Source organism: Miscanthus floridulus, chromosome 15 (assembly GCF_019320115.1).
Source record: "Miscanthus floridulus cultivar M001 chromosome 15, ASM1932011v1, whole genome shotgun sequence".
Lineage (NCBI taxonomy): Eukaryota > Viridiplantae > Streptophyta > Magnoliopsida > Poales > Poaceae > Miscanthus > Miscanthus floridulus.
Window position 1 is genome coordinate 17,690,384 of NC_089594.1, and position 13,964 is coordinate 17,704,347.

Genomic DNA, 13,964 nt, shown 5'->3' on the forward strand with positions numbered 1-13,964 from the left:
ATATATATATATATACATACATATATATATATAATTCAAATCTGACCACAAGACAACGGCATTATATAAACTACCATTACAAGTCCAATTCACAAGAATATATACAATACATCATTAAAATTATCAACCAATTTAATATAAATATTAACTTAGGCAATAGAAAGAGACAACAACAGTCAAACACACATACAAATTATCAACCAATTTAATATAAATATTAACTTAGGGAAAAGAAAGAGACAACAACAGTCAAACTTATAATCCACCTGACTAAATATTTAATAAGAATTTGAAGGCATTTTACAAACTTCAACATTTGCAGAGCAAAGTACTGTCAAGTTCTTTCATTTCCGAGAACTGTTGAGATACGGAGACGGATACTTGACGACACAGAAACAAATAAAAGGAAGGTTCCGAGAAGTGACAGCTGAAACCTTGCTGAATATATGTGCTTGATCTTTGTGTTGCTATCGACCTGCAAGCATAACTGAAACAGAAAAAGAGTTGTTCAAAGACAATCAAATCTGAACTTCAGTAGAGAACTGAAGCAACCAGATAGACTACTACGTAGATGAAAATACAGTCAGAGACAGTCAGACATCCTAGGCGTTTTCTGTAAGCATCCATGTATATCTGCAGTCAAAGGTTCACAATTCAAAAGGATCAGGCTTCCAGGCATTATACCAACAAATCAGTTACTCATCTCACTAGTACCTTTTTGGTTGCCATTGCAAATTGAAAGAATCCAAATCTGAAAACAATCACAGAAAAGCATGCAAAGAACATGATTCATGAGGCTCCCTGAAAATTGCATGTATGCAGAAATCTTGCATACTACAGCATATTCATAGTCTTTAGAGAAGTTCATAAGAAACAGATTATATCATATACACGTAGACAATAACCAAATAAATGTTTATTTTACAATACAAAAGAAGGCTAAAAAACAAAATACTAAATATTATAAAGCAAATAGGAACAAAATTTAGTTAGACCATCGTGTCTAAGCTTCACCGGTCAATCTAAACCTAGACAAAAAAGAATCACGGTAATAATAAAAACAAAGGAGATGAGATGAGAAGATAAAAAGGAAGAATAATCCTAAATGAAATAGATGTCGTTGAGATAAATGCGGAGGGAGAATAAACAAGAAAAACACTGACTATATTTATTAACTAGCTAATTATTATGCGTGGACCGTGAAGCGTGCAGTGTTCCCATGTTTTGCATCGTCGCCGTGTATTGACCGGAACACCAGCCGCCTCTACAAAATCGATTTATAGGGGCGGTTGTAGTACCAGCCGCTCCTATAATACCTGTTTGTAGGGGCAGTACAGAACCATACCATCCGAACGGGGCCAAAGTGAAGTTGATTGCAGAGAAGACCCAACGACACGAGAGACAATTGTACTGTTGTCATTGAAACATGTACTCTCTAACTAACTCTTTATTAATATAATGCATGCGTAAGCCCGGTCACATATACTATAGTACTTGCATTAGTTTCTAACCCGGCCTGTCAGTATATTTAATGCCCATAAAACTCTCATGAAACATCATTCAGATTGGCCTAAGAGCAAGTCCAATAATAGAGCCAAGTGTTAGGCTATTAGTCAAGTTGTAAGGCCAGTCTCAATGGGGATGTCATGGGAGTGTCATGCACATTAATTAGGGTGACACATCAGCATGGGAACACTTTTTGCATGAAATGGTGAGGAGAGAGAACAAATTCGTTTCATGGCCACGACACTTGCTAGCTCCGTTTCCAAGGTCTCGGTAACTCCACGACACCCGCATTGAGAGGGATAGTTTCATCCACCCGCCCGGCGCGAAGATCCCGTGCTCCTGGCGCCAAGATCCAATCCTCCCGCCTCCTTCCCCCCCCCCCCCCCGCCCCCCGCGCGCGCACGATTCCTCCCGCCTCCTTCCCCGCGCGCGCCATGGATTCGACGCGTAGCTCCGGGCGGCGAGTCAAAGGAGGGATTCGGCGCGGAGGCAGCCGCCTTGGAATGAAGAAGGCGTTGTCTCCTACGCCGCCGGCCCCTCCGGCTTCTTCTCCGCCGGCCCCTGCTGCGCCACCACCGTCCGCCCCAGCGCCGCCACTGGGTCCGCCAGCACCGTCCGCCCTAGAGCCAGCGCCTTCGTCCTTCCCTGGTCTACGGTAAGCCCCAAAACCACGATGATTTCGATGATTTCGATGTGTAGAGATGTTCGGATCTCTTGTATGGTTCGGTTCTCTTGTGAATTCCATAGGTCCGGATCTTGAAAGCAGTAGGAAATCCTATCCATACTGTCACACGAATTCTTTTTGATTACCATGCTTAGCAGTTGGATTTGATGTTTCTTTGTAATTGCCATGCTTAGCAGTTGGATTTGATCACGGGGTCTAATATTTGGTTGTCTTGGTGGTGTGTAAACATGCTAGATTTGCTTGTCATATCATATTTGTGGTGAGATGCAATGGTGTTATGAACATATGAAGCCATTGCTGGATTCAGTTGGTGATTGGTATGGCGCTCATATGTGAATCTGTTATATCTGAGAATAGTGGTATCTTATTTGTCTATAAGAAACTTTTTTATTATTAATTCTATCCATATCCCACCTTCTCTTTCCTAATCCTCCTCGCATTCACTTAATGTATGGCCCACCATCTGTATATGCTTTCGTGCCTAGCTTGGTACTTGCATGACAACCAAGCTCTCCTCTCTTTCCTCCTCCATATCAGTATTTGCTTGGCTATAAGACAATTATTATTATACTTGCTATGAGGAGCGTGGAACCAATTGGATGGCTAAGTGGAAATAAATAAATGAAAAAAATTGCCGCCCCACAACATAGGCGGGAATAGGCGGTCACCAAGCCAGATATAGTAAATTCACCGGGAAACGTGTGAGCTGAACTCGTCGCCAGTAACACTTTTTACTGTCCTCTCTCCTTCACGTTATTAAATACTCTATTCGTCCAGAAAAAATATAATTAATAGATTAATGCAAGTTAAAGTAACTCAAGTTTGCCCAAATTATAATAAATAGTATTAGCATTTATGTCTTTAAATAAATTTATTATAAAAATATATTCTATAACTAATCTTATGGTACTTATTTTGTATCATCAATGTTAGTACATTTTTATATAATTTTAGTCAAAGTTCAAACTGTTTAACTCCTCGAAAAATGGGAATTACATTTCTTGTGGACGCACTAGGGCGTGGTTAGTTTGCTGTGTCTGGGCTAGCCAGGTTGATGGGATACAGAGCACCAATGTGACAATATATTTTTAGATAAATATTTCTTTATAGGCCCTGTTCGCTTTGCTGAAAAACCATGGCTGAAAGTACTGTTCATTGATTTGTTGTGAGAGAAAAATGCTGTTTATTCGCTGAAATAGTATGGCTCATAAGACAAGCGAACAAGGCCATAGTGAGAATGGCTCGGACTTTTTTTTTTGGCTGCATTGCTGGCCGGAAAGAACGTTCAGATCGGAAGAGATTAATAAAGGGATGGACCTATGTTGTCTCAAACATGAGCCGATATTTGGTTGGGTGGGAATTTTCCTTGCCCTAGGAGCGCCCAAATGCAAAAGGATCTTAATTCCCATTTGCGAAAATAAAATCAGGGGACCCAAGCTAAGTTAAGGCCATGTTTGTTTCAGCTTTCCGGAGTTTTTGACCTCAACATTATGACCTTCCAAAAAACAAAAAACTCCCACCAGCCACAGTCCAGAAGCTCACTTTGAGGAGCTTGTGGCTTTTGGCTTTCAGGAGCTTCTTGTTTTTCAAAAGTCACAAAGCTAAGATCCAAAAGCTCTCAGAAAGCTGAAACAAACAGGGTCATCTAAGTATGTTTGGCTGATATTAAAGCGGTTTCTGCTAAATTGTACGGCTAATTTGTTGTGAGAGGGAAACACTGTTGCACGGCTGATTTGTACGGATTAAAGCCGGCTGAATAGCTCAAGGGAACAAGCCAAACCACAAGAAGCCGTGCAAAACACTGTTGAGAGAAAAAACACTGTTGCACCGATGTTTCTGGTGCTTCCTGATTCGCCTTCGGTAGCCATTGCCAGCAGGAAGACGAGGCCGCCGCCGCTGCCGTCGTCGCTGCAGACCACAAGAAGCAGCAGCAAAACTACACCAAGGACAACGGGCGACCTCGTCCAAGCATGGTAGTTGCTGCTGGTCGACATGCTGTATGCCTCCAAGAGCTATATTTCGATCGAGAAAAATACTAGTAGTACTACCGATGAGCGCACGATTTGCTAGCAGCGTGGCTCCGCGCCCTTAAATTAGCAACGCACTCGTGCCTTTTTCGTACCGCCAGGTCATCTACGGGCCAATAACAGATAAGGAGTCTTCCTTATCTGTTATTTTGAAAACCATTTTCTAGAGACGCACTGGCTTGGAAACCATTTTTAGAGGTGCATTTTGAATGAGCCATCTTTACTAGAAAAGTTCTTTGTTGCAAAAAATCATTTGTGTAGTCGTGACATTTATTTTGAAAATTGGTAAGTATGTTTTCACGTTTCCACTAGAGCGGGCCAGGGATTTGCACTAACAAGTAAGGAGTCTTCCACTATATATGTCTTCCATTTATCTTCCAATAGGGTTTCCTAGCTACCTCCATTGCGGGCCAATAATGATTATTCAATCTACATAGTGGAAGACCCTGATGTCTTGCGACGTTAGTTATCTGTAGTGCACTTACATAATAGCATCTGATAGCACGATTTGCTAGCAGCAAGATTGACTCCGATGCGGCCGCGTGCTTAAATTAGCAAGCTTGAGTGCTTAACTCATGCATTAGAGAGCGGACGACTTGGACCGTGCCTTTTTCATACCGGATACATATATGTGGCTTCCCATTGGTTCAACATACCGCCAGGTCATCTACAACGGGTTGTCGTCGGCCAGGTCACGGATCGGTTGGCAGAATGGCACTTGAGCAAGCACTGATAGCGCTTGCGCGCAACATCGTCCAAACCTTTTCGTTCTAGCTCTTATATATAACAAAGTTCATCAATCAATTTCAAGTTACAACTTCAGCTGCCTTTCTTCATGGAGGTTCTGATCACAATGTGTTGGTCTATTTGGACCATGCAAAATGATATTATCTTCAAGAATATCCCCACTCCGTGCAAAGATGTAGACAAGTATTCAAGAAAAAGTTTGCTCTGATTATACTCAGAGCAAAAGCAAAGCTTCATTTGCAGATAAATTTATGACTAGAAGCTTTTGTATAAATTTTATGATTTTCTTTTTGACCTTCTTTGAGTCATGATTGTAATTCTACGCTTTTTTGCTCGTTTTTTAAATAAAATTCCAATAGGGGTTCAAGCCCCTCCTGTTCCCAAAAAAAAGTTAATCAATCAATCAATCTTGATCAGCACAGAAAGTTATGAATTTTAATGTGTTATACCTATTTTTAGAGACGGCTCTAGATCCAGCCACCTCTAAAGGTAAGAGCATTTTTAGAGGCAGCTGTAAATCCCAGCCTCCTCTATAAACCATTTTCTAGAGGTGGACTGACATGGAAATCATATTTAGAGGTGCATTTTGATTGAGCCGTCTCTACTAGGAAAGTCCTTTGTTGCTAATAATCATTTGTGTAGTAGTGACATTTATTTTTGAAAATTGCTAAGTATGTTTTCATGTTTCCACTAGAGCAGGCCAGGGATTTGCACTAACAAGTACGGAGTCTTCCACTATATATGTCTTCCATTTATCTTCCTAAGGTTTCCTAGCTACCTCCATTGCGGGCCAATAATGATTATTCAATCTACATAGTGGAAGACACTGGTGTCTTGCGACGTTACTTATCCGTAGTGCAGTTACATACTGGCAGCTGCAACTCTAGAGTGTACGTAAAGTAGAGTCAAGGTCAACAAAACAAAAGGAATGATGTTGTTTTGATCTGGGTCATCGAGACATTGATACATCTTCATTAGGTTGACTGATATGCTTAGGCTACTCCTAATGCATTTTATTATTATTGTTAGAGTGCCCCGTTAGATTCAGATCTGAACGGATCTACTAACCGAAGAACGCGGAAACATAACTACCATAGAAGGAAATACGCAAACGAGAATAACACCGAGAATCTGAGACACGATGTTTTTAAGGAGGTTCAGCGATGTGCCTACGTCCTCAGGGCATAACTACGGGTGCTCCTCCTCATAAAACAACAGCTACACCGGCATCCGGGCACTCACTCGGCCTTGCCGCCACCCAAACCAGCCGCGAAGTCGTCTCACGGTTACAACAGGGGTTGCCTAATATTTATAGAGTTCGACTCCAACTCTATCCTAGCCCCTAATACAACTCAAGTCGTAGCATAACCAAACTATACACATATTTGACACATGTCTAACAATTATTATGCATATTAAGGCCATGTTTTTTTGCTCTGGTCTTATTAATGTCATTAGTTTGTTAACTGTAATGCTTTATAAATCTCATTAGTCACTACCGTAGAGCAGTTTTTCGGAGACGACCATAACAAATTTCCAAAGATCAGCTGCACACCAGCCTCAGCTTAAGGGCATGTATTAATCAGTAATTACAGAGGCGGTGGTCATGCCGGCCTCTGTAAATCGAAGAAAAAAACAAACAAAAAATCAGCCTGTGAGCTGAGCCGGCTGTTCAAGTCCAGAGATCCATCGTTGCCGAGACCGCCCACAGTCCAGAGAGAGATCCTCCACTACCAAGCCTGTTGGTCGTCCATGGAGATTCGTCGCTAGCCCACTGGCCATCCTAGGGGATCCGCAGTTGCAGAGGTCACCCACCATCCTCGGATATCCGCCACTCGAGCCCGCTTGTCTTGTCTCCTGAGATCGAGAGCCCATGCTTTGCAAATCCGGTGGCTGTCGAGCCTACTCATCCTCCCACCATTACGTCTCCCCACTATCGAGCCCACTACGTAGTAGAGAGGAAGAGAGTGAGGGATGAAAGGATCAAGATGCCTAAGAGGAGGTGAATTGAGCTTCTCTAAAAATTCTTGCAATAATTGAGTCCTATACTTAGCCCACTTCACCCCTAGTGCCTAATTGTGCATTCTATTGTTCTATCGTACAAAGAGTTTACCAACATAGGTTCCAATCCTACTCTAGCATGGCAATTCTAGGAATGTAAAGACAAGTATTGAATTGCTCAAAGAAAATGCTCAAAGTAAAGAGAGAGAAGGAACATGGCGATGTTTTGCCGACTAGTCCTCGTTGGAGCACCCACGCAAGGGTATCGCTCCCCCTTGATCCACGCAAGGATCAAGTGCTCTCTATGGACTGATTCTTCACCACTTCGGCACGGTGAATCACCCACAACCACTCACAAGATGAGTTGGGTCATCCACAAACTCCGTCGGATGATCACCAAGCTCCCAATCTCCAACAAGCCGTCTAGGTGATGCCGATCACCAAGAGTAACAAACACAAACTCTTACTTGACCCAAACAAGGCTAATGAGGAAGGTGGATGCACACTGGCTACTCCCTAGACACTAATGAGGTCCTTAATCTTGGATTATCAAATCTCAATCATCCCACTAGTCACTTGCTCTCACTTGAACTCCAAATGGTTGCCTCACCTGAACAAATGAGCAAGAGAGGTATGTTGGACGAGTAGGAGTTATATATATAGCCCGCACTTTCAAACATACCCGTTGAGGTCCAACTCAGCAACTTCTGTGATGACCGGACACGCCTGTCGCGGTGACCAGATGTGTTTGGTCAGTAGCCAACGGCTACGTGACGTTACCTCTGACAGGCAACGGCTAGTGTGACCGGACTCTACCAGGGTCCGGTCCACACTGACCGGACGCGTCTGGTCAAGAAAACCTTTCTCTGGAACCTCTCTGCAATGGATCGGATGCACTGGCCTCCAGCGTCCAGTGCCACGAGCACAGCGTCCGGTCCTCACAGGAGACAAAACCCTAGGCACAGTCGCGTCCGATGATGACACTATGTCAGCATCCGATCAACTGTAGGGTTCTCTTTGCGCTGTCTTACACTGACCGGACGCGTCCGGTCCCTCTGTCACACCTCCAAACACTCCAAATTCAAGGCACTTTGTGAATGGGGTTGACTTCAAATGATCTTTGGGCTAACTCTGAGCTACCTAGTGCTAAGTTTGACAAGTGTGCACCACACCTAACACATTAGACTCACCTAGGTCAAGCTACTAGTTCATACCCTCCTTAATAGTATGGCCAAAGGAAAAACAAAACCCTAAACTAATCCAAGTGTCTCTCCAACGCCAACCGACACTTAGAACTAGCCGTCCTTAGCCTTGTTGTCCATCCTTTGAAAACCAAAACGATTTCCATCAATAGGGGCCTGAATACCATTGATTGCCCAAACAATCACCATTATCGTGACCTAACTCAAATTATTTCTGCAAAACACACGTTAGTCACAATAATCTTACATTGTCATTAATCAACGAAACCCACTAGGGACCTAGATGCTTTCAATCTCCCCCTTTTTGGTGATTGATGACAACAACCTCGAGTATGTGTATAAGAGATGAGTGAGGTTTTCAACATACTTGGTTTGTATAAGCATGAGATAATAAGAACAAGGGGTTAGGCATGCTTATACAAACCAAGCCAACATAAGTACTCAAAGAATATGAAATAAGCTCGAGTACAAAACATTATGCTAATATTAATCAGAGTAAAACACGGAAGCAAAGCAAATGAGCATAAGCGATGACATGACATATATAAATAACAGAGAGAGCACACATGTCACATTATCCATCACACATGCATGAAAGTAAATATGATATGCATGAAGAGCACCCAAAAGAATGAATCCATCTCATGACGCTCCCCTAAGTCTAACATACTCTCTCTCCCCTTTGGCGTCAAGCACAAAAAACTAAGGATCCTGCGGTGGGGTTGGAGCAAACGAGTCGGGCTATGAGGTCCGTGGGGTGTACTCAAACTGAGCAGCAAGAGTGTCGATGTCGGACTCTGGGGACTTAGAACTCTGAGCAGTCTGACCCTGAGCAGACTCAAGCTACCCCACTGACTGTGTAGGTGGTGGTGAAGCAGTCTGGGTCTGCTCAGCGGTCTCTGTAACTGGGTCGGCCGGGTGAGACTCTGAAGTAGCAGTAGCCGCGTGATCCTATGGCTCTGTAGCTGACTCTGGAGGAATAGGAGCCACAACAGCCTCCGGCTCTATCACTAGTGCCTCTGATACAAAAGAAGGAGAAGGAGGCTGCCTCACAATAGGTGGTTGCTCAGTCGACGCTACTGAAGACGGGATCGTCTCTGTCATGGGCACTGGAGCTGCTATAGTAGTCATAGGCACCTGATGCTCTGAAGGAGTAGGGTGGCATGTGAGCTCACTAAAAGAAGCAGACATGCTCTATGAAGTGGCTAGCTCTGACTCAGATGCTGTAGGAGTGAAACCAGTAATGATCGGCATAAACCCCTGAGCTTGCCCTGTGCTTGGAGTAGCAAACCACTGAGAGAACTGCATGGAGGGCGAGGCAAACTGAACTGGCAGCGGTCCCTAACTTTGTAGTCCGCTGGACTGTAATGCTAGAGTCAGGACCGAGGCGGTAGCTGCTGGACCAGTCTGCTGTAGCTGAGGTCTGTACGAAGGAGCACCAGTAGCCATAAGGATGTGCTCCATGAAACCGAACGTGGTCTGCTGCATCTGTGCTTGGGCTGCTGCCTAACACAGCTGCTCCTCTGCCTGGCGGTTATGCTCATGCTGCATCCAGTCAAGTATGGCTAAGAGAGTGGGGTCCGTCTACGGAGCCTGTTGTGGAGCTGAGCTAGAGCCGCTAGCCTCTCTGTCGTGTGTGCGTGGAGGCATCTGAGGTAACGACTGGTAGTCCTCGTCTGTGCTGTCAGACAGGAGGTCATCCAGAGCCTCGTCATCCTGTTGAGCCTTCAACTCTACAATCTCTATCTCTACATGTCGTCTGATAGCCTCATCCTGCTCCTCCACAGTCTCGGGAATAGCAGGTCTCTAGCGTGGCTCTCTAGCTACCTGTTCCCTCGACCCAGACCCATCCGCTAGCACATGTAAGTCTGAGTGGCTCTCTGGCTCTAGTGTTGTACAGCCTGTAATCACGGCCTTTGAAACTAAAGTGAATGTACCTATGATCTGGGTTGATCCAAAGAGAGGCGTAGAACTCCCAGACCCAAGACTCAATGTAAGCACCGGTCTGCCCAAGAAGGTCTGCCAAGCTAGGCAGGTAAGTGAGTAGGGGTCGAACCTGCTCTCCTCCAGCTGCAACTATCGCCTCTAGTGGTCATACTCGCTGAGATCTGATCACTGCTCCACTGTTGACATAGGCATTATGGAAGTTCTCCAGCAGCACTATGCAGAAGCCCTTTGAAGCTCTGGGGTCCCGCTAAGGTGGGAACCACTGCTCGAACTCAACAAAGCGTAACTCCTTTACTTAGCGAGCTGTGGCTGCTCTCAAGTCAAGGTGAACCACTAGCAGGGGACCATGTGGTCTGGGTGGTACACGAGCACCACGTCTCGGTCCCTTGGGTCTAGGAGACACCATGGTACGAGAACGAGAGGACCGATGAAACCTTTGCTCCTATGGCTGCTCAGGCTGCTCTGACTCCTGCTGCTCAGCCTCTGTCTCAACTGTGGTGTCCTTTGGCGGATCATCAAGATTGACACAGACACCTCCAATCATGACACTACCTCGAGGAGCACCGGCGGCTATCATCTGTATAGCTCTGTTAGCCCGAGCTAGATCTAGATCCTCAATCCGGAGACTACCACCTCTGCCACCTCTCTCAGCACTAGCGGCTGCCTCTGCAATGGCAATGGCCATCTGTGTATCTCTGTCAAGCCGCTGGTGCTTTTTCTTCTTTGCAGGCTCCTACATCTGGCCCTTCCCCTTGTCTCTGCCTGACGAAAGGGCAGGACGCCTCTCATCGTCACTTGGACCACCACCTGCATTCTTGCAACGCACCATGGTGATCAGCTTTCAAGAACAAACTGCCACTAGGAAACTGACAAACAATTTCTCCCCCTGACTTACTACCACTAACAGACAACCCACTGACTAGGTCATCACTGTACCAGCTGACACTCCAGAGGCTTGGCCTCAATCCTTATCCGTAGGCTTGGCCCTGGATTCACTAACACTGTCAACAGCCAAGCACTGTATCAAGCAACACGACCCGTACCTGACAAGAGCGACGATCCAACTATCAATAGCAAAGGGAAGAAGTCACGGGGGCCGAACATGTCACTGCAAGGGTGAATGCTAGAGGAGAGTAAGCAACAGCAAGGTATCTTTCTTTGCGGAATTTTGTTGAGCAACTACAGGGCAACCAACACGATACAGAGCTATGGAAGAGAGAGGATAATCACCTGCTCAGGGGGACTTGTCGGGGATGAGAATGAGCGTAGGGGCACCAGTGAGCCTTGAACTAGCAGAGGTGAGCTTGGCCAGGCAAGGGCGCGACAAATGCAGGGCGGTGCGGCACGGCGGCGATGGACCGGAGTGGCGGCGTGGCGGTGGTGATAGTGCGGGTGGCCGGTGAGCGTGGTTAGGGTTTGGATGTTGAGAGCAGCCGGCGACGTACGGGCGAGCGTGGGCGAGAGAAAGAGAGCGACTGCGGGCCCCACATGTCAGTTTGGATTTTAAACCATTTGCGCTTCCACTGCAGCGACCGGACGCGTCAGGTGAAATGACTGGACACCCCAATAGTAGAGTCCGGTCCAACACAAAGAGCTCCAGAAAGCCTCTTGAGATGACCAGACGCATCCGATGCTCTTGACCGGACACTGGAGGAGTCTAGTGCAACTATGCCGAATGATCGGACGCTCCCTTCTTCTCACGACCGGACACGACGGTGACATTTGTCACTGAGGCCGGTCCTTCACAACTGACTGGACGCCACTGTACGAGAGTCCGGTCACTGCGTCCGGTGCAAGTTTAACAGCTATTTCTTCATCTTCCATCGTGGCGCTTTCTCCCAACCAAGTTCCAACTCAAATAAGGGCCAAATAAACACCAATTGGAACTGGAATGAGTGACCTCTCTCAATCCCTCAAATTTTTTAAATATTTTGCCTTAGGCTATATGAATTTTAGCGAAAATAAGCTATAAAGCGGGGCGAGGAGCATCATGAGACCACACAATAGGGGTCATAACCAATTTAGAGCTTCAAATGCTCCCCCTATATGTGGATGAATTCAGCGGATGCTCAAACTTAACCAAAAAGAAACGACAAAGCAACACACATGCATATGCAATGCAATACTTGAAAGTAAATCTAGTTGCTTGTCAAGTTTAAACCTTGGTTAAGCGTCTTCACACACTTTTTGGGCGGTTATCTTAACCAAGTTAGCCAAGCCCTAAGTGCAATACAAGTTATTTAAACATGTTTTTATGTTACAATGCAATGCAAGGGACAACACAAGCTCATCTTTTAGTGAAATTACATAGATCAAGTACATTGAGCTCGTTCCTCAACTTACAAAACTGTGTTTCATCTAGAGGTTTTGTGAAGATATCCGCCAATTGATCTTCCATCCTTACACCTTCTAGTGATATATCATCCTTAGCAACATGATCTCTAAGGAAGTGATGATGGATATCTATGTGCTTGGTGCAAGAGTGTTGAACTAGGTTATTAGCAAGTTTTACGGTGCTCTCGTTGTCACACAAAAGTGGTACCTTTTCTAGAACTACACCATAGTCTAGAAGGGTTTGCTTCATGTAAAGAATTTGTGCACAACAAGCACCGGCGGCGATGTACTCCACCTCAGCGGTGGATAAGGCAACACTATTTTGCTTTTTGGAGGACCAAGACACTAGTGATCCACCAAGCATATGGCACCCTCCGGATGTGCTTTTTCTATCAACCTTGCAACCCGCATAATCCGAATTGGTATAGCCAACGAGTTGAAAATTAGCTCCTTTGGGATACCAAAGGCCAATGATTGGTGTGTGCTTTATGTACCTAAGGATTCTTTTGACGGCAACTAAGTGAGCCTCCTTATATTTAGCTTGGAATCTAGCACACATACACACACTAAACATGATGTCGGGCCTAGATGCGGTCAAGTATAACAAGCTACCAATCATAGAACGGTAGAGAGTTTGATCAACCGATTTACCTCCCTCATCTAGGTTGAGATGTCCATTGGTTGGCATTGGTGTCTTGATTGGCTTACATTCATCCATATTGAACTTTTTGTGAAGGTCCTTGGTATACTTTTCTTGAGAGATGCATGTCCCTTCTCTCATTTGCTTGACTTGAAAACTAAGGAAGAATGTAAGCTCTCCTATCATAGACATCTCGAACTCCTTCGACATCAATTCACCAAATTCTTCGCAATAGTCTTCATTTGTTGAGCTAAATATGATATCATCAACATATACTTGACAAATGAAGATTTCACCATCAAACTTCTTGGTGAATAGTGTGGTATCAACCTTCCCAATGGTGAAGGCCTTCTCAATAAGGAAATCCCGAAGGCACTCATACCAAGCTCTTGGGGCATGTTTGAGCCCATATAGCGCCTTGGACAACCTATAAACATGATTAGGATATCTAGGGTCTTCAAACCCCGGAGGTTGATCAACATAGACTAGTTCATTTATGAAGCCATTTAAAATGCACTTTTCACATTCATTTGATATAGTTTCATATCATGATGGGATGCATATGCAAGGAGGATATGGATGGCTTCAAGTTTTGCAACCGGTGCAAAGGTCTCTCCAAAATCCAAGCCTTCAACTTGAGAGAACCCCTTTGCCACTAGTCTTGCATTATTCCTTACTACAACGCCTTGATCATCTTTCTTGTTGCGGAACACCCACTTTGTTCCAATGACTCTTGCATCTTGTGGTCGCTCTTCAAGTGTCCAAACTTGATTGCGGGTGAAGTTGTTCAATTCTTCGTGCATGGCATTTACCCAATCCAGATCCTTGAGAGCATCATCTATGCTAGTAGGCTCAACACAAGAGACAAAGAAGTG